Below are 11,020 nucleotides of genomic sequence, written 5' to 3'. Positions count from 1 at the left end.
TGTGTGACTGAAAGCAAGTCCCCTGGCGGCGCCGGGGAAGCTAAGCCGTCACTCACCTCACTGTGGACCCCGCTGGTGTCCTAAGCGTGGCGGCTCGCGACCCGGCTCCTAGCTGGCCACTTAGAGATTTGAGAAAATTGAGTCCAGCTGTAAAGCATGGACACCCGCCTTCTCCTGAAAATGGGATGATCGTCCAACACTGTGTCCCCATGGGGCGGGCTGGGGCCCAGCAGAACTGCTTGTTCAGAGGAAGTGTGGACGCCCCGGTATCTGGCTTCGTGGTGGAGAAAAGTGTGCAGAGCCGTGGGGCTGAGCGGTGAAGGTCAAGTGGGAAGGAGCAGTTGCTGCCACCCATGGGTGCTCGTGGCGCCTGAGTGACCAAGGACGTGACAGTGTTTCATTTTAGCTGGAGCCCAGTTCGATGGGGCCCAGTGTGATGGGCTTCATTTTAGCTGGAGGGCCCAAGCATTCCTTGTGGGAGGGGTGGGCTTCCTGTGAGGGAGTGGGCCTCCTGTCCCCCAGCCAAGAATAAATCCATCCTGGGCCGGGACTGTGCCCTGGGGAAGGGAAGGCTCCGGGCAGGTGCCCGCTCAAGGCTCCGGGCACCGTGGGCCTGGGTATTGGGTGGGTGGTACCACTGTACCTCCTTTCAGATGGGAGGTGGGTTCAGAGTAGGGAGGGGAGCCTCAGAGGTACGCTGAAGACGGGCCTGGGGGCTGTGGACAGAGTGCTGTCTGTGACCGGTAAAGGCCCCCACCGCTGGGCACAAGGGGGAAAACAGGTCGGCAGCTTGGGTGAAGTTGGATGCTGATGGGATCCTGGCAGATTAATATCGTTTGGATACGTCATAAAAATCTGACGCTTCGTTACCACAGGTCTTGTCTTGGGCTATAACAGTGGTCGGCAAACTCATTAGTCAACAGAGCCAAATAGCAACAGTACAACGATTGAAATTTCTTTTGAGAGCCAAATTTTTTAAACTTAAACTTAAAGGTGCAAAGGGAGAAGGCACAGAGGCAAGATGCTTCCCAGCAATTGGGCCCAGGGGACTGAGGTGAATTGGCACTGGGGACTGAGGCCGGAGGGAGGCAGGGCCCATGCAGTGAGTGCACACTGGAGGCTGGATCAAAACGGCCTGGTCAGGAGGCTCAGGACGTTGGACTTAGAAATGTACCCTGACGGCAGTGGGGAGAGGAGAGGTGAAGGGTAAGAAAGTGGGTGTGTTTTATAGAGCCTTCAGCCGAGTGTGGAGAACGGAGAGGTAGGAACTACTGCAATGCCAAGAGGTGGCCATGTGGTGAGGAGGAAAGAGATGTGCGTGCGAGACGTTTGGAGGGAGCCATGAGGGCCGATGGCCAGCGGTGGGTGCAGGAGGAGTGTCTATTCCAGGAGCTGGGGAAGCAGAACCAGACCCTGGTGACTGGGTGCTGGGGAGATTTCCCTGGAAGCCCCTCCCCCAAACACCATAAGGAGAGGTCACTGGGGTTCCAAGGGTGCACCGTGGGGGAGGGGAGGGAAGACTTTGGATGTGAAGGATGAAGATGAGCGGGGCACATATCCGGGGAGAGTGGGGGCTTCTGTGGCAGATGGCACAGCATGTGCTAAGGTCCTGTGGCAGCCGAGACAGAGAGGAGAAGGGGAGAATGTGGCTGGTGGGGCTGGGCAGGGAGCAAGCTATGAGATGAGGTTGGAGGGCGCGGGAGCCAGAGCCCGGGACACCGGGGGAGCCACAGAAGTGCTTTTGGTGGCGACACCATCCAGTGTGTCTGCAGTGGTCACCGGGCTACGGGAGGCGACATCCTTAGACGAGTCCAGGAGTTGGAGCATGTGTCCAGGCGAGAGGTGAACTCACATGACTTTCCTAATCAGAAAGGCAATTACACGGCGTACACCATGTGTATTCATTTCCTCGGGTCATGACCAATGCCACAAACAGGTGGCTCACGGCAATGGAAATTGGTTCGCTCCGAGCTCTGGAGGCTGGGGGGCTGAAGTCAAGGTGTCAGCAGGGTCCTGCTCCCTCCGGAAGGTTCTAGGGAAGAATCCTTGTGTCTTGTAGCTTCTGGAAGATGCCCGCAGTCCTTGGTGTCCCTAGCTTTGTAGCTGCATCACTGACTTCTGCCTCCGTCACACACAGCCATCCTCCCTGTGTGTGTCCGTGTCTCTTCTTATAAGGACCCCAGTCCCTGGATCAGAGCCCACCCTAATCTGGTGTGGCCTCATCTTGACTTGATTACATTAGTAATGACCCTATTTCTTTTTTTAATTTTTTTAAAAATTTTTTTATTGATTTCAGAGAGGAAGGGAGAGGAAGAGAAAGAGAGATTAAAACATCAATGTTGAGAGAGAATCATTGATGGGCTGCCTCCTGCACACCCCCTACTGGGGATTGAGCCCACAACCCAGTCATGTGCCCTTGAATAGAATTGAACCCAGGACCCTTCAGTCTGCAGGCTGATGCTCTATCCACTGAGCCAAACCAGCTAGAGCAGTAATGACCCTATTTCTGAATAAGGCCACGTTCACAGATATCTGGCATTAGGACTTCAGCATATCATTTTTGGGAAACCAATAAACCCACAACATAGGATCCTCACTATGTTTAAAATGCACATTCACGGCCCTCGCTGGATGCTCATTCTGTGAGAAATTTCATGTTGAAAATTCATCAAGCTATACATTTATGATCCATGTCCTTTTCCATACACGTGTTATATTTCAATTAGCACATTAACATGTATACACAGGCTGAACACAGAGACGGGCAGCGACGGTACCATGATGTTAATAAACAGAGGTTTCCCCTGGGTGGTGGGTTTATGGATTAATTTCGTTTTCCAATATGTTCCAAATTTCCTGCCATAAGATGCGTTACCTTTATTAAATAATAAATCCACGGATATCATAGAAGCAGAGCTGGGACAGAATCCCATTCACCAGTCCTTCCCGGTCCCCAACGTTATTGTAACAGGAGGTGGGGGTCTGATGGGAATCTGACCTGCCCCGAGAGTCCCTTCCTGATAAGTATTTTTAGCCACATTACCCACTCCCTCCCAATGTCCTGCTCATGATTTGTGGCCCTGGTGACTCTGTGGGCTTGGCAGTTACCTCACCTGTGTCCTCTTCAGGATGGAGGACGAAGGTAATAATAGAGCTGACCTCATGTGTGGCTGGGAGGCCGTTGGGATAATGCACGTGAAAGCCTCTGCGCGGGGCCCTGGCCCAGGGACCGGCTGCCACAAATACCCTCCTGATGAGACAATGCCCAGAGGACGTGCCAGGCATCTCAGCGCTCCAGTTGAAGGGTTCAGCTAGTCGGGGAAAGTCCAGGAAATGATCCCGCGCCCTGCTGCATATGGTCATCCCTGGGGGACCGGCAGGGGTGGTGGAGGTTTCCCTTTCCAGGCGTGTTTTAACACATCCCGGAACTGGCCCCCGCACCAGTTGTGTCTGTGCGCTGTGCTCTTGTGTGTGCGTGGAAGGCGCTGTGCCGCCAGGACGGGGAAGCCACCCCTGGAAGGTTTAGAGGAAGCAGGTGGGGGTGGGGGGGTGAGATGGTGAGGTGGTGGCTGGACTGGAGGGGACAGTCAGCGGGGTGGGTGTTCTTTCTGCCCTGCAGACCCCGCCCCTGCCTTGGCCCCGCCCCGTGACCTGGGCCCCTCCCGGGCCACGCCCCCAGGAGGCGGTACTTGGCCGGGCCGTTCCCACCCGTCGCCCAGGGCTTTGGAATTCGGGCTGTGCCGTGTGTCTGGAACTCGGTCTCCTTTGGCACTATCTGTCCAAATTACGAAGCAGGAACCCGCTGTCCCAGCTGGGCTGCTGCCCAACAATACTTCTACAGATAAACTGGGGCTTGTGGGACTGTATTGAAGTACAAGGTTATCTTTCGCAGCACTGTTTGTGAAAGTGGAAGATTGAAAACCCCCATCGGTAGGGGTCTGATTTAGAGAAACGGGGACCGCTGTGTACACGGTTGTGAAGAACAGCGAGGAACCGGCTCTAAGCTTTATTAGGTGAGAAAAGCAAGGTTCAAACAGCATATGTCTGCATAAAAAGGGCAGGAGAAGAATATATATTTGTATTAGCTAATATTTGCATATAGAAACTGTGCCTACCCGCTGAATGTCTAAATATTACCTGAGGAAGTGGGGGTGAAACCTTGAGCTTGGGGGACACAGGGAGGGGTGAGGAAGCCAATTTGTTCATTGCCTTTTTTTTCTTTATTTGGACCCATGTGAACTTACTACTTTCCAAGATCTCAAATTAGAAACAATGTAGTGTCGTTGAAACAAAGCGTGTTTTAAACAAAGCAGCAGCTTGGCTCAGTGTCACATTGCGTCTTGCTTCGGCCTCTCATAGCTGTGTGACGTTGGGCAAGTTACTCAGCCTCTCTGTTTCAGTTCCTCCACTGATGGAAGTGGGGGATGAAAACAGTTCCAGCCTTGGGCGGGGGGAGGATTAAACTGTGCTCACAGCCTGGTATGCAGCAGGCAGGCAGCAGGGGTGACGTGGTGGTGGTGGTGGGCTTCCTGATAAGAGAGCACAGGCCCCAGGCGGCAGGATGTGATCCCCAGAGCTGCTCTGGGTCCGCTCCGGCTGTCTTCCCTCTGCTGCAGGGGCCTGGGCCTGCTGACAGCCACTTGCTGAAGCACAGTGGGCTCTCCTCCTCCGGTTCCCTTGCTCAGCGAAGGCAGCAGGCAATGCGGGGAGACGTCCAGGTTTGGGTCCTGAGTGTGCGGCTGGGAGCTGGGGGGAAGGGATGGAGTTGAAGGCACGTGAGCATCCGGTTGCTGGGGCTCCATGTTTTGGGCCTGGGCATGGTGTCTATGAGGACCCAGAATGGTGAGTCCTCCTTGGAGCAGCTCTGGCCTCTGCCCTACCTGGTCCTTTGAAACCCCAAGAGTGGGGAGCCCCGCGTGTGGTCCGTGGCATCACACCTCACGACTGTCCCCAGCCCTCATGCTGCACCAGTGACACCAGCAGAGGGGCACCGCCTGCCCGCAGTCAAGCAGTGAACAAACAGCGTGCCTGACCATGGCGCTCAGCTGGAAGCCGTCTCAACTCCTGCCCAGCGAGGCCTTTTCCAGAAGGTTCTACCCGTCGTGGCTCTGGGGACTGGTTTTACTCAGTAAACAGCCTCTGTACCTCACTTTGTTCACCTGTGAAACGGGGTGATCACCCTCCTGCCTCGTACCCCTGAGGACAGGAGGACGCTGGCAGTCACTGTGGAGGGAACAGGGCCCGAGGGACCTGCAGTCTTGTTTGTGTGTCTGCCTTTACCCCGTGCAGATGTTCCTGGAATATGAGCCAACACGACTCTGTCACGTGAGTGCTCACTGAAGTGAGGTGGACTTGGGCAGGTGTGTGCGACGCCGCTCCAGACTCGGGGATGTTGGAATTCGAGTTTCGTATAGATTCATTTAATTTCTACGAAAGCCTCCATCCTGCCAGGCTGCTGGGAGAGTTCAGCCTCTGTATTTCAGGCTGACCCACCTCTCAGAGCTGCCGCTGGGCCGGGGGCTGGCCCTGACCAGGACGGGTGACACAGGGGCCCTGGAGATCTGGCAGTTTGGGGCTGCTTGGGCCAGGACACCCCAGTCAGGGTCATCCCTTTTCCTCCTTGAGGTCTCTGCCACTCAAGAATCAGAATGGCTGTCCCCTTCCTCCCCTTCTTCCCCTGTTGAATGTAATCTTTACCCTTCTGTTTCCAGCATGTTCTTGGCCCAAGCGTGGTGTCCTGGCCCCAATTCTCTGAATTCCCCGAGGGCCTGGACAGGGACTGGCAAACTTTCTGTCAAGTGTCGGTAAATATTTCAAGCTTTGCTGGCTAAATAGTCTCTGTAGCAATGACTCAATTCTGCAATTGTAGGTCAAAAGCAGCCCTAGGCAATATGTCAATAATTGGGCATGGCCGCATTCCAATAAAACTTTATTTACAAAGATAGCAAGAGAAGCAATCAACTTGGAAAACAGTATGGAGGTTCCTCAAAAAGTTAGTAATAGAACTACCATACGGTACAGCAATCCCACTTCTGCGTATATATCTGGAAAAATTTTTTTAAAAAAGAAAGAAAACCCTAATTTGAAAAGATATCTGCAGCCCTATGTCCATTGCAGCATTATTCACCATAGCCAAGACATGGGAACAGCCAAGGGAACAACCGTGGACGAAAGGATAAAGAAGATGCAGCACACCTATACAATGGAATAGTATTCAGCCTTAAAAGGGAAAGGAACCTTGAGGACATGGTGCTAATTGAAATAAGCCAGGCACAGAAGGATAGATAATGCACGATTCTACTTCCACGAGGAACCTAAAATAGTCAAATCCATAGAGGCAGAGAGTGGAATGGTGGTTCCCAGGGGCTGGGGCGAGGGGAACAGGGAGATATTAACCAACAGGCATGGAGTGTGAGTTGAGCAAGATGCATAAGCTCTAGAGGTCTGCTGTACAACCCTGTGCCTACAGTCAGCATTGCCGTGTTGTGCACTTAAAACTTTGTTCAGTGGGTAGATCTCATGTTAAGTGTTCTTACAATAATAATGATAATAATAATAATAAAGGGGCAGCGTGCTGAGTTTGGCCCCCCCCCCCCCCAGGGCATAGTGGGGGCCGCTGGCCTGGGCCTCTGGAAGCTGTTGCCTCCCTCCGGTTGTGCCTCTCCTGGGGGCAGTGGGCGGGCAGGCTCTCTGTCTAGTCAGAAGGAAAAGGAGAAAATGCCCCGGGGCATGGAAGAGAACCAGGCTTTCCTCCTTGAAGGCTGCTTATTTGTGAAGCCTTTGTGAGTCAAATCGCACTCCCTTATTTACCTTGGGGGAAGATATGCGTCCCTGGCGGGATTTGCCTAAAGCTGGTGATGCGGGGTCATCAGACTCTCCCCAGCTCGTCTGTGAAACTCTGAGCTTCTGCACAGTCCCAGGCGCTCAGAAGTGGGGCTAAGGTCTCTTGCCCCGAGGCCCAGCTGAGCCGGGTGGAGTCCTGGTCCAGCTGCTTTCAGCCTGTGTGACTGTGAGCAGAGGATTCCTGATCGCTGGGCTTCCGTTGCCTAATCTGTAAACGGGGGAACTCACACCACCAGTGCTCAGGGTTGTCACAAGGCTCACAGGGTGGGGCCTGGCGGAGGTGGGCGGTAACAAATGGGAACTGACGACCCAGCCTCACACTGCAGGGAAGGCTGGGTGTCCGAGGAGAGAGAACACAGGAGGAAGGGTGTTCGAGGGCACACTGTCTCCAGTGGGGAAGCCTGGACCCAGGCCCCTCCCCACCTCCTGGCCTTTGCAGTCACTGTTCCCAATGCCTGGAGCACTCTTTTATTTTACAAATATTTTTATTGGTTTCAGAGAGGAAGGGAGAGGGAGAGAGAGATAGAAACAACAGTGATGAGAGAGGATCATTGATCGGCTGCCTCCTGCATGCCCCACACTGGGGATCGAGACTGCAACCTGAGCATGTGCCCTGACCGGGAATCGAACCGTGACCTCTGGTTCATAGGTCGAGGCTCAACCACTGAGCCATGCCAGCCAGGCAGGCTGGAGCACTCTTATTCCTCCCCTTCATCTGGTCCAGAGCTAGTGTCCTTTCACTGATGAGCTGGTCCTATATGAGATTCAGGGCCCGCGGGGGAGGTGCAAACCTGTACAGCGCACACGCCCCACAGCTCGCTGAGTGCTCCTGTGTCACTGTTTTGAAAGCCTGAATACTTTCTGAGCCAGGGGCACTGAATTTTCATTTGGTACTGGACCCCCCACAAATTATGTCGCCAGTCCTGGTGGGGTTCGTGGGCTGAGCGTCTCCCCCTGCTAGACCATTCCACTGGTTTCCTGTGGCTGGTCTAACAAATTTCCTCAAAGGTAGGAGCCTAAAGCAACACAGATGTTAGTATGTTACAGTTCTGGAGGTCTGCAGTCTAACATGGGGCCGCAGGGCTGGCTCCTTCCGGAGGCTCTGGGTGCGGGGAGGGTAATCTGTTCCCTGCCTTTTCCAGCCTCGAGGCAGCCTGCATTCCTTGGCTCATGGCCCCTTCCTCCAGCTTCAAAGCTGGCAGTGTCAGTGTCCTCTCTCCTCTCTGATCGCTGCTTCCATCCTCACATCTCTCTGACTCTGGCCCTCCTGCCTCCCTCCAATAAGGATGCGTGATTAGGCTGTGCCCACCCAGGTAATCCAGGAGAATTGCCCCACCTCAAAATCTCTACTTTATTCCCATCTGCAAAGTCCCTTTTATCATCAAAGGTAACAGGTTCTGGGGTTAGGATGGGGACATCTTTGGGAGGCTGTTATTCAGTCTGTCACAACTGCGATAGCTGGAAGGACAGGGCCTCATCTGCTCACCACTGCATCCTCCTGAACTAGCACATTGCCGGCTTATAGTAGACTAGAGGCCCGGTGCATGAAATTTGTGTATGGGGGGAGGGGTCCCCTCAGCCCAGCCTGCACCCTTTCCAATCTGGGACCCCTTGGGGGATGTCTGACTGCCAGTTTAGGCTCACCTTTTGCCTGTCTGGTCGCCCCTAACTGCCCCCCCGCCCCGCTGGCCTGGTTGCCCCTCATGGCCCCCCCACCGGCCTGGTCGCCCCACGCAGCCTGCTTGTTCAGTTGTTTGGTCATCCCTCACTAACCCCCCTGCCGGCCTGGTTGCCCCATGCAGCATGCTATTCGGTCGTTACTGTGAGGGTGTCCTGACCAATTTGCATATTACCCTTTTATTAGTATAGATGCTCAATAAATAACTGATGAATGAATGAATGAGGCACCGTGTATGATTGGAGCACCCTGTGTGAGGACTGGGAGGGCAGGAGACTGGCTTGAGCAGGGCCCAGATAGTCACTTTGCTGGACTGGAGTTCTACCTGGTGTGGGCAGGGCCACCAAGAGGCTGGCTTAAGGGACAGAGCCCAGTCCCCACGTGGGTCAGCATTCCTAAAGGTCTCCAATGCCTTTGGCTGCCTGGGAAAAGGGCATATGACCTTTGCTTTCCTCACTAGACCCCGTCACCTCCTCTTCCCCGGGGTCACCCCTCCTCTGCCCTCTGTGGGGTGGGTGGAGGCGGGAGCAGTGAGGCAACCAAGATATGGCAATGCCCTGCTCAGAGAGGCACTGCCAAGGGAGTTGCGTCATCGCAGTGGGGACGCGGCCATCCAGTGACTCCGAGGTCATGCCCTGAGCGCCCGTCCTCAGGCCAGCTGTGGGATGGTTTTCCTTTGGCTACGCTAACTGCTGAGCCCCGACTGCAGCCCGGCGCCAGGCCCAGCCCAGGACCAGTGCAGTGCAAAGGCCAGCGAGGCCCCGCACTCCAGATGCTCAGTCTCCCGACGGGGCACTGGGCATGGTCCATGTTGTGGATTAGAGGACAGGCAAGGACACACTTCAAAGTCATTTATTTCAGAGAGAGCGAAGAGCTGTGAAACAGTGACCACAGATGGTGGGTGAGGCGTCCATCTGAGAGGGACTGACCCAGGCCTCTAAGCAGGTCGGGTTTGAGCCTCGCCCTGAAGGACTGGAGCGCCAGCCCCGTGGGAGCCTGGGAAGCCGCTTAGGGCAGGGGCGTGGCAGAGGCCGAGGCCTGGGGCAGGATGGGGACGGGTGGGAGAGGGGGCCTGGGCCCTGCAGACCGGAGGGGCTGGGCTCTGAGCGGAGGGGGCAGGGGAGAGTGCCTGGCGGCCTGGGGAGAGCTCCCAGGAGGCTGGGGGAAGTGGGCTTAGTGAGAACACACTCTGGAGGCCAGCTCACCGGGACTGTTACGTGGGAGCCTGCAGCCAGGCCCTCTCCCAGTGCCAGGCCTGTGGGGTGTCACACAGAGCCTGTCCCTCTCCAGCCGCAGAGAAGTGCTGGCGCAGGGAAATGCCAGCCTCACTCTAAAGCGGGGCCACTGTCCCGGCCGGGGTGGAGGGCTGGGTCTCCTCCCCCTCCCCCTCCCCCTCCTCCTTCCCAAACCAGTTGTCCCTTCAGTGGAGTCTTTGGGGACATTGATAGCCATAGGCTCCAGGAGGGCTCCTTCCCACCTCGCCCTGGTGGACAGAGGACACCAGGAGACCCCCTCTGAGCACCTGGGGACTCCTAGAGTCACCTCCCCTCTGGAGGGCCTCAGAACCCCCAGCAGGAGCTGTTCTCGCCCATCACCCCAAAATAAACCTCCCGGGGTGGGGGGGCGCAGCAGACCCCACCAGAGTGGTGCCGGGGAGCAAGCTTGAAGGTCAGCACCCAGCTCTGACCAGGGAGGAGGCCTGGTCCGGGCGTCCCCGGGACCTGGTGACCAGCTAGCTAGAGGCTCTGGCATGACGCCTTTGCCCATGGCAGTCCCTCGGCCTGGCTGTGTCTTGCCACACTGCTGACTTGGGTCACTTTTGTTCAAATATTGAAATGCTTCCAGACTGTTGGCCAAGAGCTGCAACCCACTGACTGCCTCGAGTGTCCCGACCACCCCAGCCGCCCCGGCCTCACCCCTTTTATTTACATGCACCCACCCATGGCCCAGCACCAAAGGGTTAGTGCTCAGTGGCCGGGGGGCCCAGGGGGTGGTGATGCTCTGATGATGGTCTGTACTGTCAAGGTCAAATACATCAATACCACCCCTGCTGCTGCCCCCTCCCTGCCTTCCCACTTCTCCGGTGGCTCCTCTCCTCGTCTTGCCCGGACGAGTCCCTGGTTTGTTTTGCTCACCCGCGCCTCATGTGCTGTGAGTGAATCAGGAAAGAGATGGCGCCGGCCCTTCATGGCCTGCTCTGTGCCCGGGGCTTCCACCTCGCCTTGTTCTGGACTCTCCAGGAAGCCTTTGTGGATGCCCCTTTCTAATGAAACTCCCTCCCACGCCCCACAGCGATGTGTGTCTGTGCTGCAACCTGTTCTTGTTTAATAGTGGTAGCTGCCAACCCTTCATTCATTTGTTCATTTATTCATCCATCCGGCACATATGTACTGTGGGCCTACTATGTGTCCGCTGCTGTTCTGGGGGCCGAGCTTCCTGCAGTGAGGGGGAGGGTGTGGCTGTTAGAGAGGCCAAGCTTGGAATTGAGAGGGCAGAGTG

The sequence above is a fragment of the Cnephaeus nilssonii genome (genome assembly GCF_951640355.1).
Source record: "Cnephaeus nilssonii genome assembly, chromosome: 2".
Classification (NCBI taxonomy): domain Eukaryota; kingdom Metazoa; phylum Chordata; class Mammalia; order Chiroptera; family Vespertilionidae; genus Cnephaeus; species Cnephaeus nilssonii.
Note: the sequence above shows the minus strand (reverse complement) of the source record.